The following is a 17,537-nucleotide window of genomic DNA, read 5'->3' as shown; positions in this document are numbered from 1 at the left end:
GACATATATTTAAAGACTGCCACGCTGCCCAGTGTTTTGTCGAATGTTCGACCTTGATCGCTGTTGCGCTTCAACTGCTGTATTCCAGACCTCTTGATTGCTTTCATAATCGCTCTCATTTTGTGATAAAACATTGTAAGTTATTTAGTTTTTGTATTCTCTGTGTTCTCTTGTAACTTACCCTTGCAAGTGCTTTTTGTTTCATGCATTGTTTTGTTTTGGGGGGGGTCCTGGCTCCTTATGACCAGCGATTGCAGTTTGTAAGTTGTCGCTGCGCTTTTCTGTCAGAAATATTTTTGTTATTGTACTTTGTCTGAGCCTGCATTTCTTAAATCCATTATGAAACATTATTTGGATCGGTTCAGAACCTGATAGAAATGAATGTACTTTGTTACTTAGCAAGAGCTCTCGGAGCATGCACGTGCTTTCAAGGCTGAAACTTGGTTTGACCTTAAAGGGGGGCTTTTTTTCCCACACATCACGCGCCTCTATAACATGTCTATGACGGATCAATAATGACGCTCGCTGTTTTTCGTTTTACACAAGATGTCTTCACAATTTACCAAAGATGACCATATCCAAGATCGAAGCTTGATGTTACCATGCTGTATATCATTTTATACATGCAGAAATAAATGATATTTCATCTATTTTTTTTGGGGTCCAAAGCAACCGGCCATATGGGAAGCTACATTTGAGCAAGTTCAGATTCTAACGATCCTGCTACCAGCCAGTATTTAGGTGAAGATATCACAGTGATGACAACCTTTTTTAAATGTAAATGAACCTAGAAGAGACGCAAATCAAGTATGTGGGTGTGTGGGTGTGGGTGTGTGTGTAAGCAATTGCATATATATATATATATATATATATATATATATATGCAATTGGCTTGCAACCGGTTCAGGGTGTCTGCCGTCTGCGGCCCTAAGATCGGCTCCCCCTGAGACCCTTGTGGGAATAAAGCAGATCGGAAAATGGATGGATATATAGCCATCTCGTTACCTCTGCGTCCCGCGTCCTAGACGCATAATTTTCCCGCGGGACACACAGTTCCAAATAATGTGCGTTTTTGGGACGCAAGGAAATTTCTCAGTCAAAACAAAACAAAAAAAACTACGAAAGGCCTGAGGATTTCACAGTAACGATCGCTACCGGTAGCGTGTCGTTTCTGTGGCGTCATTTTGATGGGACCGAAAAATGGTTTCCCATAAAAGTCACCACACACGAGTTAACTGTATGCGATCAAGTCTCTCCTGTGTGATCAACGCGATTTCACTGTGTCTGTATGTGTGTTTGTGATGTGGTGTGGTGAGTGTGTTTCTTCTAATTTACTTTCGTTTTGTTTTGTTTTGTTTTCAGTGTTGGGGGGGACAGAACAGATAACGTTATGTGCGCATGCGGGTTGCTATTTTAGTGCGAAAACTGAGGAATCACGCGGATGAAAGTTTGAGATGGCGGCGAAAAAAATTCACAAAGGTCTACTAATTACAACATTTAAGAAATGGGAATGCCAGTCAGATTTTTCGTATGAATCGTCCAAAGGGCGTATCACTAAACTCACCTGAAATGTATGCACAGAACACGAGAGCAAGATACGACGAGGGGCACGATACGAGGCAAGTTGGTCATTAGATCTATAGGCTAATCGCTATGAAAAATATTATGAAACAGTATTGGGTATTGTATAATTTACTGGTTGTAGCATGGTAACTTTAGGAATAAAACATTTGTCACAAGCTAATGTTAATGCTAATGTTAACTGTTGGTAGAACTAACGATGACGTGTGTTAGATTCTTTCGTCAAATTGATAGTAGATTACACATGCATCGTCTTGGGAAGAGGATGTCAAGCCACATCAATAATTACCAGTAAATTAATCTTTGTAGTGTGAGATTGGAAAAAATACTCAGATTTTGTGGTATGGTGTATTCATGATGCCATATGACTCACCATATTTTGATCCATTTATTTTTTTGAATAAACCTGGCTTACACAGCTGCTGATGTAATGTTCATTGTTAATGCATAGTTTTCAAACATTTACCCTTGAAACATTATACTTTTGAGTTTCAGAATTCTTGATTATGAATATCAGTCAAAATAGAAAAATAGGTTCCCAGGATGAATGTTTACGGAACCCAAAATTAGTTACCGTGGTTTCCCATTGGGTAATCTGACGGAACCGAAAAACGGTGACTGTGAATTTCCGAAATCCTCAGGCCTGCTACTAAATTATTTAAATTTTTGCAGCATTTGTTTACAATTGTATTTATATGTTGTTGTTTGTGTTATTATCATTATGCAATTGAATAAGTAGACCATTTCAGAATTGGGACTCTCTAAATGCATAATGGGACTCATACTTTTCTGATCAGCGAGTCCCTGGGACTCACTGGGGGAAAACTGTAAAATTATCACTGTATATACAATATATATATATATATATATTCAAAGAAAATTGAAAAGAAATCTGTGAATAAGCAAATCTGATGGTGCCTAACCGCGAGTATGCAGAGGTCCACTGTAGATTAGGCTAAAATTCAACCCGCGACCCGACTCCGAATAAGTAGTAGAAGATGAGTTGATGGATGGATGGAACCCGCCAAAGGGGTTCGTGGCAATGATGGAGTTGCCCACCACCGATGAAATTCATCCACATTTAGCAGTTTAGTGGATGTTAATGTCCAGCGCAGTATAAGGATCATTTGATATTATCCATCCATCCATCCATTTTCCGAACCGCTTGATCCTCACTAGGGTCGCGGGGGTGCTGGAGCCTATCCCAGCCGTCTTCGGGCAGTAGGCGGGGACACCCTGAATCAGTTGCCAGCCAATCGCAGGGCACACAGAGACAAACAACCATTCACGCCCACACTCACACCTAAGGACAATTTAGAGCGTCCAATCAGCCTGCCATGCATGTTTTTGGAATGTGGGAGGAAACCGGAGCACCCGGAGAAAACCCACGCAGGCCCGGGGAGAACATGCAAACTCCACACAGGGAGGCCGGAGCTGGAATCGAACCCGGTACCTCTGCACTGTGAAGCCGACGTGCTAACCACTGGACTACCGGGCCGCCCATTTGATATTATTATTGTAATTATTTACTGTATATCTGACTGATCATAAAATAAAACTCTGGTTGATATGTCAAACTCCCAGGAGTTTGAATACAAAGAAACAAAGCCAGGCCGTACTGATGAAAAAAATGGCATCCTTGGCAGAGGTAACCTTTTGTTCATTGTACAGCATTGGAGCAAACTAATGTTTATGGAATTTTATCATACGGTAAACTGGCCATAGACAAAGAGGTTTACGCAGACGTTGGCCATTTTAGACTAAAATGAATCCCCAACCTCATTTTATAATAAGCAAGATTTGGTATAGATGCTGCTAATAGAAGCAGAGAAACAGTAGCCTGGGTGGGGGATTCACACAAACACTCACAATCCATCTCTGCCGTGTAGCAGACGAAGGGCAGAGAAAAGGTTCGTTCATTTGGCAGCTAAGTGACTCAATGTGATATCGACTAGCTCACCGTGGCAACCTGCAGAATTCCACCGCCTCCCCGCAAGCCTGGCAGACTATCTCTTCAGTCCTGCCTACTCCTCCCCTCATCCCCCACCCCCAGCCCACCCCCCGCCCCCGCTCCCATCCCCCACTTCAGAAGCTCCGGGGAAGCAATGGCATGGCGAAGTGGGGGGGCTCCCCGCTCTGAGAAAGGAGAGTGAGACACATGGAAAAAGGCCTGGCAGGCTTGTGGAGGCTGAGGAGAGGGGAAAAGACAGAACAGCCGCACACAGGAGCCAAGCGAAGGAAAAGATGAAAATCCTCCCTCTCCCAGCCCTTGTTGACAGTGACACTGGCGGAGTCATTTTGAGGCAATGAGCCAGAAAACGCAGAGCGGCCACTGCCATTCATCCACACGCACGACACTCAACGCCATCCCACAATCACATTCATCTTGAGGAGAAAAGCACAGAGGCGATGAAATGCACGACACCCTTATCAAAACAGTCCTATCGGATGAACTGACTCATATTCACAGTGAAGTGTTCAAGCTAAAATAATACTAAGAACGGCAATATAAACTAAACACATGTAAGAGTTATTATTCCATATTATCATATCATAATTGGAGGGCCGTACAAGGAAAACAACAAAACTGTATATGGTAAAACTGTTATTTGTATCCTCCCCCCCTGCCCCCACCCACCTTTCCCCGTCGGCAAAACTGACAACAACCACTAATAATTCTGTGGAACATGTTGGATTTAATGTGAAGGGAATATTAATCCTCATTAAGCACTGTCTTGCTCTTCCACTCTCTCTTGACAAAAGAAAAAAAAAAAAGAAAAAACATGTAAATATAATTCCATTTCCTCCCAATCAGCCCCAGGTCGCGTACTCACGACGAGGAGGAAAACACAGTGTGTCGTTTAGCTGTCAGCTAATCAACATTTACTGGTAATCCACCTCCCTTCCGTCACGTCTTCCAAACTGATACCTAACCAAAATCCACCCACCCCCCTCTCTCTCCATCCTTCTCCACCGCCGTTACTGCTGTTGCAGTCAGCATATGAAATGGATGGCACAAGCCCTGCACTTCACCATCAGTGTGGCTGCAGGCAAATCTTAACATTTACACCACATGATTACACACAGACTAAGAAGTACCTTGGATTTCATTTCATCTCTTCATCTGTCGGATGCAATATGCGCTCCATCTCTCCACGAAAATATTCCTAAGCAGCGTAAACATCTGCATAACTAAGTTGTCTTAATACAACACTAATGGTCGTCAACATTTGAGTGAAGTTGACACTTTCAGCTTTAATTGCACAATAACAGAAAATGTAAATATCTCAGTTGCTTCGTAGTTGATTATTTGCCGACATTGTCCAGGGTCAGACACAAGCACACATCTGCACGCCGTTTTTTTAAGGTCCCCATAAATTTACAATTATCCACTATACCCCTTCCGGGACAGCGGTTACCAGAGTGGACAGCTATTCAAATGTTGTTGTTTTTTTATTTTAATGAATCTTATTGTCACAGCACTACAATGGACCCTTATAAGTGGTGCCATTTTTTCATGTCTAAAGACGAATAAAATCATTTGAGAAATAAAATCCTGATGTAGGTTATCATTATTTGTGCATGAAAGGGTTAACATGAATTTTCATCCTGGCAGTGGGATTTCACATGGTGATGAGGGTTGCAGTTGGCCCAGGTATAACATTTTTGGTGGGAGTGGAGTGGGGCGCTGAAATTCAGAAGGAGAGAAAAATGGGACTGGTGCGGAACGTCACGTGAAAAGAGGCTGGCAGACTTGTTGTGTGCACGTGGGATGTAAGAATGTGTGACAGGCTCATTGCCTACCTGAGCCAAGTTCTTTCCTTGGCTTGTATTTGTGTTTGCACATTAACCCATTCAGGGACAGCGGTTACTACAGTGGACAGCTTGTCATGTTATCAGGTTACAGGTTGCATGAAATAGTTAAAAACTACAGGCCTGTTTTTGTTTTAATTCCTCACTTGAAAAAAGAGCATTCCAGAAACACGTTGGGGGGGTCTTTCCTATGTTTTGAGACTCAGGATTAAAATTGCAGCTCTCTACGAGTGGGGACTGAATGGGTGGTAACAATGGGGAAATGCCGTTATTAGCATTTTGAGGGTCTGATATGGAGCGTCATGTGTTGAAACAAATGAACAAACAACCCCCCCCCCCCAAAAAAAAACCTCGAATCTACCCAATAAATGTAGGACAACAATTTGCAGTCACTTTCATTTGGTAAATATAAATAATATATTTTTGGGTCCTGAGTACTTCAATTCAAAAGAAAAGAAACACTTACATGAATTGAGTCCAGTTTACCTCACCTTTATTACATTCCACAACTAAATATCTCATTAAAATTCAGTTTAACCAACTCATTATTTTTAGTACTGATACGACTATCATCCATCCTTGCTTCCATTATCCAAGCCACTTATCCTCACGAGGGTCATGGTCATGCTGGAGCCTATCCCAGCCAGACAGCAGCAACGTATTGTAAAAAAGAAAAAAAAACTCAATTATAAGAAAAGAAAAGAAAAAAATATAAAGTGTAGGTAATTTTGGGAAGAGTGATTAGTGAATTCTGAATCATGACCTGAACGAGTTCATTTTAAAATTTGCAAGCTGAATTTTGAACTAGTTCATGTCAAAAATTACATTTTATTGGAAAATACTGTAATGTTTGATTTGTATTTTTTTTACAATAAATATCTACACAGTGACAGTAGGTATACTTTTATTATCGTTATTCTTTTCAATGTCAACTCAAGTTTAATTTATTTATGTAGCTCTTAATCACAGAAACGTTTTAAAGACTTCACATGCCCAAAGTTGACAAATATTAACGGCATCGCCGGTTCTTAACCCCCCAGGAGGGCAAGGAAAAACTACAACAACAACAACAACAACAAAAAACATCTGGGGGGGAAAAATTTGAAACCTTGAGAAGGGGCCGTAGATGGAAGAATCCCCCGTTCCAGGAGGGCCAGACTGCAATGGATGACGAGTGGGCATCATTTCACACAATGCGGTGCTATACAATGTAGTGTAAGAGTCCATTTAATAAGACACAATGCTGCAGGCAGACACCTTCGAAAAGCTGGATCCTCCTCAAAACCCAGCTCAGTTGATCAATGAAGAAATCTTCACAGCAGCGCCTCCAATTAGGTGATCCACCTCAGATCTCATCCAATCTATGAAATATAACAATAGTGAAATAATAAAGAATGCAATATAATAATAGTGATTCATGATATCTATTTATTTTTATATTTGTATTATTGCTGATTATTGTTTTTAATCACATTGTTATGATGATGATGATGAGCACCATCACGTTTGCACCATCATGTCATCAGTGAAGGTAAGGACAAAACAAAAAACCTTTTCCAAAGGTTCTTTTTATAACGTCAACAACGTTGGTCAAGGTAGACAGTGACTTTGGGCATATGGTGCCAATGAGGATCATAGTTTCAATAGAAACAACACCTGAAACTGTTGTATACTTGTGTGTGTGTGTGTAAATTCTGAGAAAAATCCTACTTGAAATTACCAAGCTTCTTAATCATGTGCACTTTGTGCAGACGTGTACCCGACTTCTTTTGTACCATTCTGCCTCTCCACTTGCTTGGTGCTTCACCATTGCCCCTCTCTCTGGGTTGATGCAGGGGGGAAAAACAAAATAGCACAAAAACAAAATCAGTCTTTCGGGTGACCATCTATTCATGAGACAGGATAGTGACTGTTATGCAAAGGAGTAGCACAACATTTTGATCAACCTATTTGCACAGGATAATCAAAGCCTGAGCCTCCAGCCCACTGAATGACTTTGAGAAAAGTAAAAGAAAATACCATTCATGTAAACTGGCAATCATTAATAATTGCACAAATGATGATGATTATTGTAAGAATGTCACAAAAGCTGTCCAAAAAAATGCTTGCTTTTGCTGTACTTGGAGGGAAGCTTTGAGTAATGTATGTGTGGAATACTTCTTACCACTGAATGAATTCCACCCTGCAAGCTGCATCCTGCTGATATTGGAGACTGACGTTACAATGTGGGGAGAGCAGCCCAGCCCAGATGTTTCTTCACAACGACCCTCATTCTACATGCTCATCATTCAACCAGTAATGGCTGAAAATATATATTTTTTTACAGATTTCCAAAATAACAATAGAACTATAAAACAAAGGAATTCATTTTTCCTCAATCACATCAGTTTGATAAAGAATGGCAATTCAATTTACTTCAAGTCATTTAATACTTTTCCAGCCAAAGGTGATGTCACATTTCCCTTCAAAACTTGAAAGCTGGTGATATAATTTCAGATTTTGTTGAATCACAGAGGGCAATTATTGTGGAATTCACGGTTACACAAAGTAATTCATCCAACCTTGTTTGAAAAAGCCTTTAGTCTTTGACTCATGTTCATATTATGTGTTCTGGTCCAATCCAAACGAGGGTGCAACAACTGGCTAGTAGGATTGTTTCTGTACAGCGCGGGTGCCGAAGTCTAGGCCCGGGGGCCAGATCTGGCCCGCCACATCATTTTATGTAGCCCGCAAAAGCAAATCAAGCATGTCAAGTTCCATGATGCTTGCTAAAGTCTGAACCAAAATTTCAAATTGTCATATGTAATCCACAATAACTGTCATTATTCTTGATTTCTGATTTTAAAACTAGTTATTCATCAATTTGTTGTGCGCTGTGTATGTAATAAGTGGAGGTGATTAACCATTTATATGGTTCCCCAAAGGTGCAATGCATTGAACACTCTAAATTGTCTAAATTGTCCCTAAGTGTGAGTGTGAGCGTGGATGGTTGTTTGTCTGTGTGTGCCCTGCGATTGGCTAGCAACCGGTTCAGAGTGTCCCCCGCCTACTCCCGAAGACGGCTGGGATAGGCTCCAGCACCCCCCGCGACCCTTGTGATGATAAGGGGATCGTAAAAAGAATCAATGACGGGTTCCCCAAAATTCATAACAGCCCTGCAAGGCAAACCATAACTACAACGTGGCCCGCGACAAAAATGAGTGTTTGTACAGTATCTGAATTTTGATGGCAGCAGGCTGAATTTTTACTAGTTTTAACAGCGGATGTCACAGGCTTAAAATGGGGTTCACAAGGTTTGGACAAGTGAAAGTAGAGCTGTGCCTCGCGTGCTGATCATGAAATACATCATCCGCAAATGGAACGCAGCCGTACATGCTGACTTTATCATATCTGGTTGGGCGCTGACAGACACTGACAGTGGGTGTACAGTATACACACACTAAACTTTGGGGGTTGGCTAATTCACCAATAGCTGAATTCATCGACGAGTGTCACTGCCTGCTAAGGAGCAATTTACCCCTTGGGGGTTGCACTTATATGAGATAGGCTTTAACGAAATAAAACAGCCATATTCGCATTGTGTCAACATTATAAATTACCAAAGAATATATTCAAATGAAAAGCGCCGAAACACTTCCAAATTCTTGCTCGCTTTTAACATGAATATTTGGAAATCCCACATCGTTTCCACTGCAGAAGGCACTGAATTGAATTTCCACACGCCATTGTTAGGTAGAAAAAAATGTGATTCACCCAACAAGCGGATGGTGGTAGACATGTTGTAGTTATCCAGTAGTGGCTGGCTGGAAAAGTCTTTCTTTCACGGTGATGAAAACAATGCTGGCCAAGAAACATTTTCCGCTCTCTCTTTGTACTCCTTCCCAAGAAAGTGCTGTAAATGGTTTTGTTTTGTTTTGCTCTCATGAGGAATTGCATTTCACAATAATATACTGGTTGATAAAAGTGATTGTATTACTGGGTTACATTTTACATCAACAGCTTCCAGTTTTATGACAGAGGCGGTACGGTGCAGCGATAGGTTGAGTTTTTGTTTCATTTTGCCAAAAGCAAAAGGTTGAGTTTTTGTTTCATTTTGCCAAAATCAAAAGTGTTTTGTTAAGTAAGCCATGTGGTTTTTCATGCAATTTTAAATCCTAAGAGAGAGAAAATTTTCTTTCCAAAACTGTTAACCATGTAAAGCCTCACTTTTACATATTACAGTGTAATTGCTCAAAAATGGCCGGGTTTTTTGTTTGTTTGTTTGGTTTTGTTTTTCCTGTAGCAGGATCCTCCCCCACACCTTGGCTTTGGGCTTTGATGTATTTTATTTTTTTTATCCATTCCTCTGGCACAAATACTCAAGCTGTTCAGTCTAAGTATATTTGCTCCAAATAGCCTGAGAGAAAATAGTTTGAAAAATATTTGGAATCTGTTTATCATTTTATCTGTCATTCCTGTAGCTCACCAGTCCTTTCCTTTCTTTCTCACACCCCTTCATTTTCTCTGTAAGACAACTGAAAGTTATCATATTGTAAAACACATGAAAGATTATCCCTCACAGTTTCGCATTCCAAATTTGAGTTTGTGTATGTGTGAATAATGTCATTTTGTTTCAGTATGTGCGAACCCATGTGATATTTATACATTTATGTGCACTTTGTGACTTCATCCCTGATGATTGCGTACTATAAAGCCAACAAGACTTTGAGATTCTCTTATATTGTCCGTCTAGCACATTGCACTCCCCACCGATTCAGGGCCCTTCTTATGTTGCTGCACAATAAGTGCACCCTTTACAAAGGAAGTGGAAGTACCCCGTGGGAATGTTCACACAAACCGGGCCCATCTTTACCAACGGGCTTGCCTAGGCTGCAGCTTAGGGGCCTACTCGAGTCAGGAGTGTATCACCACTTAATTTCAAAAGTCCCAAATTCTTGATTTTTCTGCCAATCACTTAACATTCTGACTTGACCAGTCTGTGCAGCATCGTGGACGTAATGATAGTGTGCGCCAATCACAAATTGGAATAATTTCATTTTATTCTTCCACTTGTTGAACTTTCTGTCAGTCCCTTCGTCTCTGCACCAGTTCACAAAGCTCACTCTTAGGGCTCTAGCTATTGGAAGGCAGTAAATTCCACATTATTCTGCCATTTAGTTATTAATCAGTCAATCATATCATTGCGGTACCCCAATCACACGTACGATAGACTCCTGACATCACATGACTTATCCCAGGGGGCACGTTTGCTTACCCAGTCATGCAGACAGGATCATGGGCCCAGCTTTCGCTATGGCAAATGGGGAGAACCACCAGGGTGAGTCCTTCCAATCATACAAAAGCTTGGAAGGTTACAAGATAGTTTAGGTTATGGGGCGTATGTACTAAGACTTGCATAGTTTAATTTTTGAGACAAGCATCCTGGCCAGGTTGTCTCGCAAGTCATGGCTAGGATTTGCTGTGGGGTGGGGAGCAGCGTGGGAAACGGTGGCGGCAGGCGGCAGATCAGGCAACCCCTTGCCCACGGCCCCAACCACGGTGGCTGCTACCGCAGCCGGTGGGCGAAGGTCGGCTGCGGCTGGCCGGCCTAACCGTGGACTCGCTTTGAGGGAGTGAGAAATGCGGCACTCGCCGCAAGGCCTGCCACAGATTTGTGGGGCGTCTTGCCTCGCTGTCAAGTGGGCACACTGGATGGCGAAGCGACCCGCAGATCAGAGGAGCCATCCACCTGAACGCTGGTGCTATGCGTTAGTTTTTCAATTGGTAGCAAGGAGAATGTTCGCCATTTCTTTTGCCAGTCATTGTGCTGGCACGCTTGTGAAACACCGAGTCAAAGTTGTTGTTTGTTGTTTGTTTGTTTATTGAACATAAAACATATATACAGTAATAATTTGACAGAAAATAAGGTAGATAAAATAGTAAAAAGAAAGAAATCAGTCTTCATTCAACAGTTATTATGTTCAAGGGAGTAGGAAGAAGTAAAAAACTTATCTAGTCCTACCCCGTTATGTGATTATATCTAATAAATCATTTTTATATCAATCAGAAAAGAAAAAAGTAAGAAGAAAGAAGTCTCCATTAAGGCTCATACTTTACCCTTAACCGTGATATTTTTACAACTTTTGGTTTGTATCGGGATTATATACTTCCACACCCTGACACTCTTGTGTCAATTTTCTCTTGTATTCATAATGGATATTTATATACCTTTCTCTATTTATCAACTTAGTTCTGATTTATCATTATATTTAATGTTTTGAATTTATCATTTTAACTCTGATTGATGTAGGTTGTTTGTACTATTTTTTTGAATTTGTTTTTGAACTCAGCAAGCAATTTACTTATTTTCAGGTTCGTTTCGAGATTATTCCACAGATTAACACATTGTGTATTTGTATTTGATAGATACACTTCTTTGCTTGATGTTTGTTCTTGTTTTGAGTTTTTGGAATAAGTTGGTACCTCTTAAATAATAGCTGCTTTCTCGAATTTCGAAAAACTTCTGAATGTTTTGGCAGAGCAGGTTATTGTGTGCTTTGTACATTAATTGGGCGGTTTTAAAGTCAACCAGGTCATAAAATTTCATCGTATTTAATTTGATAAATAGTGGATTTGTGGGTTCCATATATTTTGATCTATTAATAATTCGAATTGCTTTTTTTTGTAGGTTGAGAATAGGGAGTGTGTTTGTTTTGCAGGCATTTCCCCATATTTCCACACAGTAGGTCATATATGGTAATAATAATGAAGTGTATAATGTGTACAAAGATCTCTTATTTAGCACTTCCTTGGTTTTGTAGAGGATCCCTACGGTTTTGGCTATTTTTCTTTTTACGTTATCGATATGTGGCTTCCAACATAGTTTTGAGTCTATTACTAATCCGAGAAACTTGGTTTCATACGCTCTTTCTGTCTCAATTGAGTTTACCATAATTTTAGCTTGGTGATTGATTGGTCTTGTGCCAAAAACAATTAACTTCGATTTTTTTCAGGTTAAGTGACAATTTATTTCTGTCAAACCAGTTTTTTAATTTGTTTAATTCGTTTTCTACGGTTGTCAGGAGCTGTTTCAGATTTATTCCAGAACAGTAGAAAGTTGTATCATCAGCAAATAGGACACATTTAAGTTGTTTTGAGACCTTGCAGATATCATTTATATATAAGATGAATAGTTTTGGACCAAGCACTGACCCCTGAGGAACTCCGTGAGTGATTTTCAGTTGATTCGTTTTTTTATTGTTGAGTTGCACGTACTGATATCTGTTTTCTAAATAACTTTTTATCCATTTATAAGTTTAGTTAGTTAGTTAGTTCCGCCCGCTCCTATTTGGAACATTGGGCGACGAGCCTCCTCCATTTGTTCCGGTCACTGGCGACCCTTCTTGCTCCATGCCAGCTGACACCCATCTCACTGAGGTCTTCTTTGGCAGTCTGTCTCCACGTCTTCTTTGGCCTACCTCTCTTCCTCTTTCCACCCTCTGGCATCCAGTCCATGGCCACACTTGCCGGTCTCTCTCTTGGCAGCCGGAGTACGTGGCCGATCATTTTCCTTCTCCTTTCAGAGACAATGTCTGACAGTTCAGCCACTCCTGCCCTCCTCATCACCTCCTCGTTGGTGATGTGGTCTCTCCATGAGATCCTCAGGATGGATCTCAGGCAACGCCGATGAAAGACATCTAACTTGTTGGTAATGTTGGCTGTCTTCATCCATGTCTCACAGGCGTAAATCGCTGTTGGGATAACCACTGACATATAGAGGCGTAGCTTGGTGGTCGTAGTGATGGCTTTCGATGACCAGATGTTGCGGAGGCGTTGGAACACTCCCGCAGCTTTACCAAGTCTACTGTTGACGTCTTTCTCCACACCACCTGTATTTGAGATGTTACTCCCAAGATATGTGAAGCTGTCAATGTACTCTATGTCATGTTGGTGTAGAGTGAGTGGTTGAAGGTGTTGGTGCTGTCCGACGGCCATGGCCTTGGTCTTTTCCTGGCTAATTCGTAAACCGACCTTAACTCCGTGCTCATGCAGATTGTTGGTCAACTCCTGGAGTGCGGGCTGGGTGTGACTTAACAGAGCCAAATCATCTGCAAATTCCAGGTCAGCTAGTCTGCTCCCTCCCCACTTGATACCAACTTTTTCCCCTGTGATGGACTTCCTCATCACAAAGTCAATTATGATGATGAAGAGTAGGGGTGACAGAATGCAACCCTGTCTTACACCAGTGACAATGTCAAAATCATCAGTTGTGCCACTGTTGGTTTTGACACAACAGGTTGAGTTGTGGTACAATGACCTGAAGATGTTGATGTACTTGAGGGGTACACCATACAGCTGGACGATCTGCCACAGTGACTCCCGGTGGATGCTGTCGAAGGCTTTCTTGAAATCGATATAGTTGATCATGAGTGGTGTCTGAAGTTCTTGGCACTGCTCTATGATGTTTCGAAGGGTAAAGATCTGTTCGGCGCAAGACCTTCCCTTCCTGAAACCGGCTTGCTCTTCCCTCAAGATGTTATCCACTTCATCTTTAAGGCGATGTAGCAGGACACTGCAGAATACCTTGCTGGGGATTGACAGCAGTGTAATGCCCCGCCAGTTATTGCAGTCTGCGAGGTTTCCCTTCTTAGGAAGCGTGACAATGACCCCACGTCTCCAGTCGGCAGGAACCTCTTCAGCATGCCAAATCAGGTTGAACAGGTGGGTAAGGCTCTCCACAACAGCATCTTGGCCGTGTTTCAACATCTCGGCAGCTACCTCATCGAGTTCCGGTGCCTTGTTGTTCTTAAGGCCCTTGATTGCTCTGGCAACCTCAGTCTCGGATATCTCTTTTGATGTAATATTTAGAGCTGGAGCTGGTGTCTCTTGATCGAAATTGAAGAGCACGGGAGGCATTGGTTGGTTGAGAACCTCCCTGAAGTGTTCCAGCCATCTTGCTTCTTGCTCCTCGTCGCTTAGAAGTGTCCTGCCATCCTTGCTCCTGATTGGCACGCTAGAGCTGCTCCTGGAGTTGGTTAGCTCCCGCACGATCTTGTATAGGGTCGTCGTGTTGTTGTTCTCGGCTGCTTCCTGTGCCTCTCTTGCTTTCTCTTCTAGCCACTGTCTTTTATCCTTCCTGCAACTCTTCTTCACTGCCCTGTCCAAGCGCCTGTACTCCTCGTCTTCCATCCTCCAGCTCCGGAGCCTCCTCTTTTGTTCTCTTTTTATCTTGGCCACTTTCCTTTCATCAATCAACTTCCAGGTGTTGTCTGTTATCCATCTCTCTTTGTTGGTACCCCTCTTTCTGCCGATAACTGCTTCTGCAGTTTCAGCAATGGCACAAGAGAACATACTCCACTGCTCCTCAATGTTTGCAAGGTGTTGTGATACCTTGAGCTTCCTACTCAACTCCTCACAGAAGCTTTCTGAGATGTTGTTATCCTTTAGCTTGTCCACTGCGTAAGGTCTCTTGGGCTGCACCTTTTTCACCTTCTTCAGCTTCAGCTTGATTTTACTCACCACAAGGAAGTGGTCTGAACCCACATCTGCACCTCTGTGGGAGCGAACGTCGAGCAATGACGAGCGCCACCTTGTGTTGATGCAGATGTAGTCCAGTTCGTTCTGGGTCCCGCCACCAGGTGAAACCCAGGTTACTTTGTGGATCCGCTTGTGCTCAAAAAAGGTGTTGCCAATGCTGAGGCCGTTGGTACTGGTTAGCATCAACAGTCTCTCCCCGTTGTCGTTCGTGGAGCCTACAGACCCATGTGGTCCAACTGTGGCATTCAGGCCCCTTCTGTCATTATCCAGTTTTGCGTTGAAGTCTCCAATCAGCATTTTGATGTCATGTCTGGGGATCTCCTCAAGCACGGTCTGGAGCTGGTTGTAGAAGGTGTCTTTATCGTCCGCTGAGGCAGCTTCGGTTGGGGCATAGACTTGTACGATGGTTACTTTGGCATATCTGGTGTAGAGCCTTGCTGTAATAATCCGTTCATTCACTGGCTTCCATCCAATCAATGCTTTTGCTGCACTATTGGAGAGGATGATGCCGACTCCATGGGAATGGTGGTCTTGCTTCCCAGAGTACAGAAAAGTTGCTCCATCAACCACGAGACGCCCTTGCCCCGTCCACCTCATTTCACTAACGCCTAAGATGTCCAGGCGATAGTCCCTCATATTCTTCAGCACCTGGTCCATGTGACCAGACTGGAACATTGTGCGCACATTCCAGGTGCCTACTCTGGTGTTGGTTTTGGTTCCAAAGATCGGGGTCATCAGGGGTCGGGCTTCCTGCTGGATTTCACCCGGCCCCGTCATAGATACATCCAAGGATGTGCCGTCTCTTCTTCGCCGTGGTTTACCGGAATGGCTTCCTCTCGTCGTTTCTGTAACAGGTTTTGTTTTACAGGGTGAGGTTGTTAACCTCACGCCCAACCCCCAACCTGGAGGACCAGTTGGATGCAGTTTAACGTTGTACCCAGGACTGTTTATAAGCTACACCTCTAATGCCATATCTTTCTAGTTTTTTCAATAATATACTGTGATCTATTGTGTCAAAAGCTTTTTTTAGATCTAGGAAAACCCCAACAGTAAATTCTTTGTTGTCTATATTAGTGGCTATTGCTTCCACAAACTCCATAACTGCCATTGAGGTGGTCCGTTTTTCCCTGAAGCCATATTGATTCTCACTTAACAGCGCATGCTTTTGTATAAAGCTATCAAGTCTGCGATAAAATAGTTTTTCTAATATTTTTGAAAATTGTGGTAGTAGTGATATTGGTCTATAATTTGTAAACCGATGTCTTTCTCCACTTTTATAGATTGGAATAACTTTAGCAATTTTCATTTTTGATGGAAAGATACCAGCTTTGAATGACAGGTTGCATATGTGCGTGAAAGGTCGCACTACATATTCTATAATCTGCTTTATTATTGTCATATCAATATTAAAGCAATCAGTTGACTTTTTACTTTTAAAAGTTTTTATAATATTTGATACTTCTTCTTGTTTTACAGCAGTAAGGAACATCGTGGAGGAGTTTTTTTCTACATATCTATCTATTTCAAACAAGTTTGTTGGATCAGGAATTTGTTTTGCTAGGTTACTGCCAATGTTGACAAAATACTTGTTAAATTCAGTTGCTATTTCTGCAGTTTTTTCCAAAATAGTATTTTTGCCTTTGATAAAATACTCTGGATAATCCATTTTTTTAGGACTATTTCTGATTACTTGGTTAAGTATCTTCCATATTTCTTGTGTGTTACTTTTATTCTGCTCTAATAGTGCATGATAATGATCTCTTTTTCTGGTTCTTATAATATTTACTAGTTTATTTTTATAGGTCTTATATTTTTTTCCTGCTTCTTCAGTTCTCAATTTTAAAAACAATTTATATAAAGTGTTGTGGTTCCTCAAATTAGCGAGACGTTTTCTACGCTGCCCAAATTACGTTGTTTGCATTTGACACAGGGCATTGTGGGATGCTTGATGCCAACGTCCAGAGCTCAATTGCTTTGTGTATGTTTTTGTACTTTTTTACGTTTTAAATACTATTTTGACCTTAATAAGTATTGTTGGTGCAGTAGTGAATGTGTTCTAATTCGGTTAAGTGTAGTTGCTTGTTATGTCACTGCAATACTATTAAAAACGTGATTTATAGAAGCTGTTAAATACAATGCATGATTGGATTCAAATATGTATTGTGTCTGAAAATTTCGATTTGTTGGCAGTTCTATTGATTAAAAATCATGAAAAGAAATATGTGGGCTGATCTGTTTGTCAGTGTGGAAAATGAGTTGAGCATCTTAGTGTAGTCAGTGTTGAGGAGCATATTGGTACACATTTGATGGTTACAGGGACATGGGGTCAGGGGCGGCAATCAAGGCAGGGCCTCACTGGTACTACCAACTGGACATCCTCTACATTTGAAGAGTTTAAAAAAAAAAAAAAAAAAAAAAAAACCAGAAAAATAACTTTCAATCATTTCATTAAGTCATGTTCTATTTTAGTTATGTGGTCCGTGCTCTCCAGTGATTCACTTTTTCAGTCCAACAGTTTTCCATTATTTCTCCATTAAAATATCTGGATGTGCATATTTCCTATGCAGGATGAGCAGGAAGTGAAGCAAAGAGCATTCAGGCTTGGAGGCAATCTTACCATTTCCGAC

General features: G+C 41.5%; 1 long non-coding RNA gene across 2 annotated transcripts; it reads right to left on the bottom strand.

The window, feature by feature from the left end:
- Positions 1–5,870: 5,870 nt before the first annotated feature.
- Positions 5,871–7,926, bottom strand: LOC147200668 (uncharacterized). 2 transcript variants are annotated; one of them, XR_015101891.1, is made up of 3 exons: positions 7,559–7,926; positions 7,115–7,215; positions 5,871–6,755 (listed from the first exon to the last, which is right to left on the bottom strand). It is a non-coding gene; the product is annotated as an uncharacterized LOC147200668 (long non-coding RNA). The 2 variants fall into 2 exon arrangements; XR_015101890.1 differs by lacking the exon at positions 7,559–7,926 and having other exon boundaries at positions 7,115–7,319.
- Between the last annotated feature and the right edge of the window lie 9,611 nt (positions 7,927–17,537).

This window comes from Hippocampus guttulatus, chromosome 9, assembly GCF_054856545.1.
Source record: "Hippocampus guttulatus isolate MCC_2025c chromosome 9, RoL_Hgut_1.0, whole genome shotgun sequence".
Lineage (NCBI taxonomy): Eukaryota > Metazoa > Chordata > Actinopteri > Syngnathiformes > Syngnathidae > Hippocampus > Hippocampus guttulatus.
Note: the sequence above shows the minus strand (reverse complement) of the source record. Positions and strands in the feature narration are given on the sequence as shown.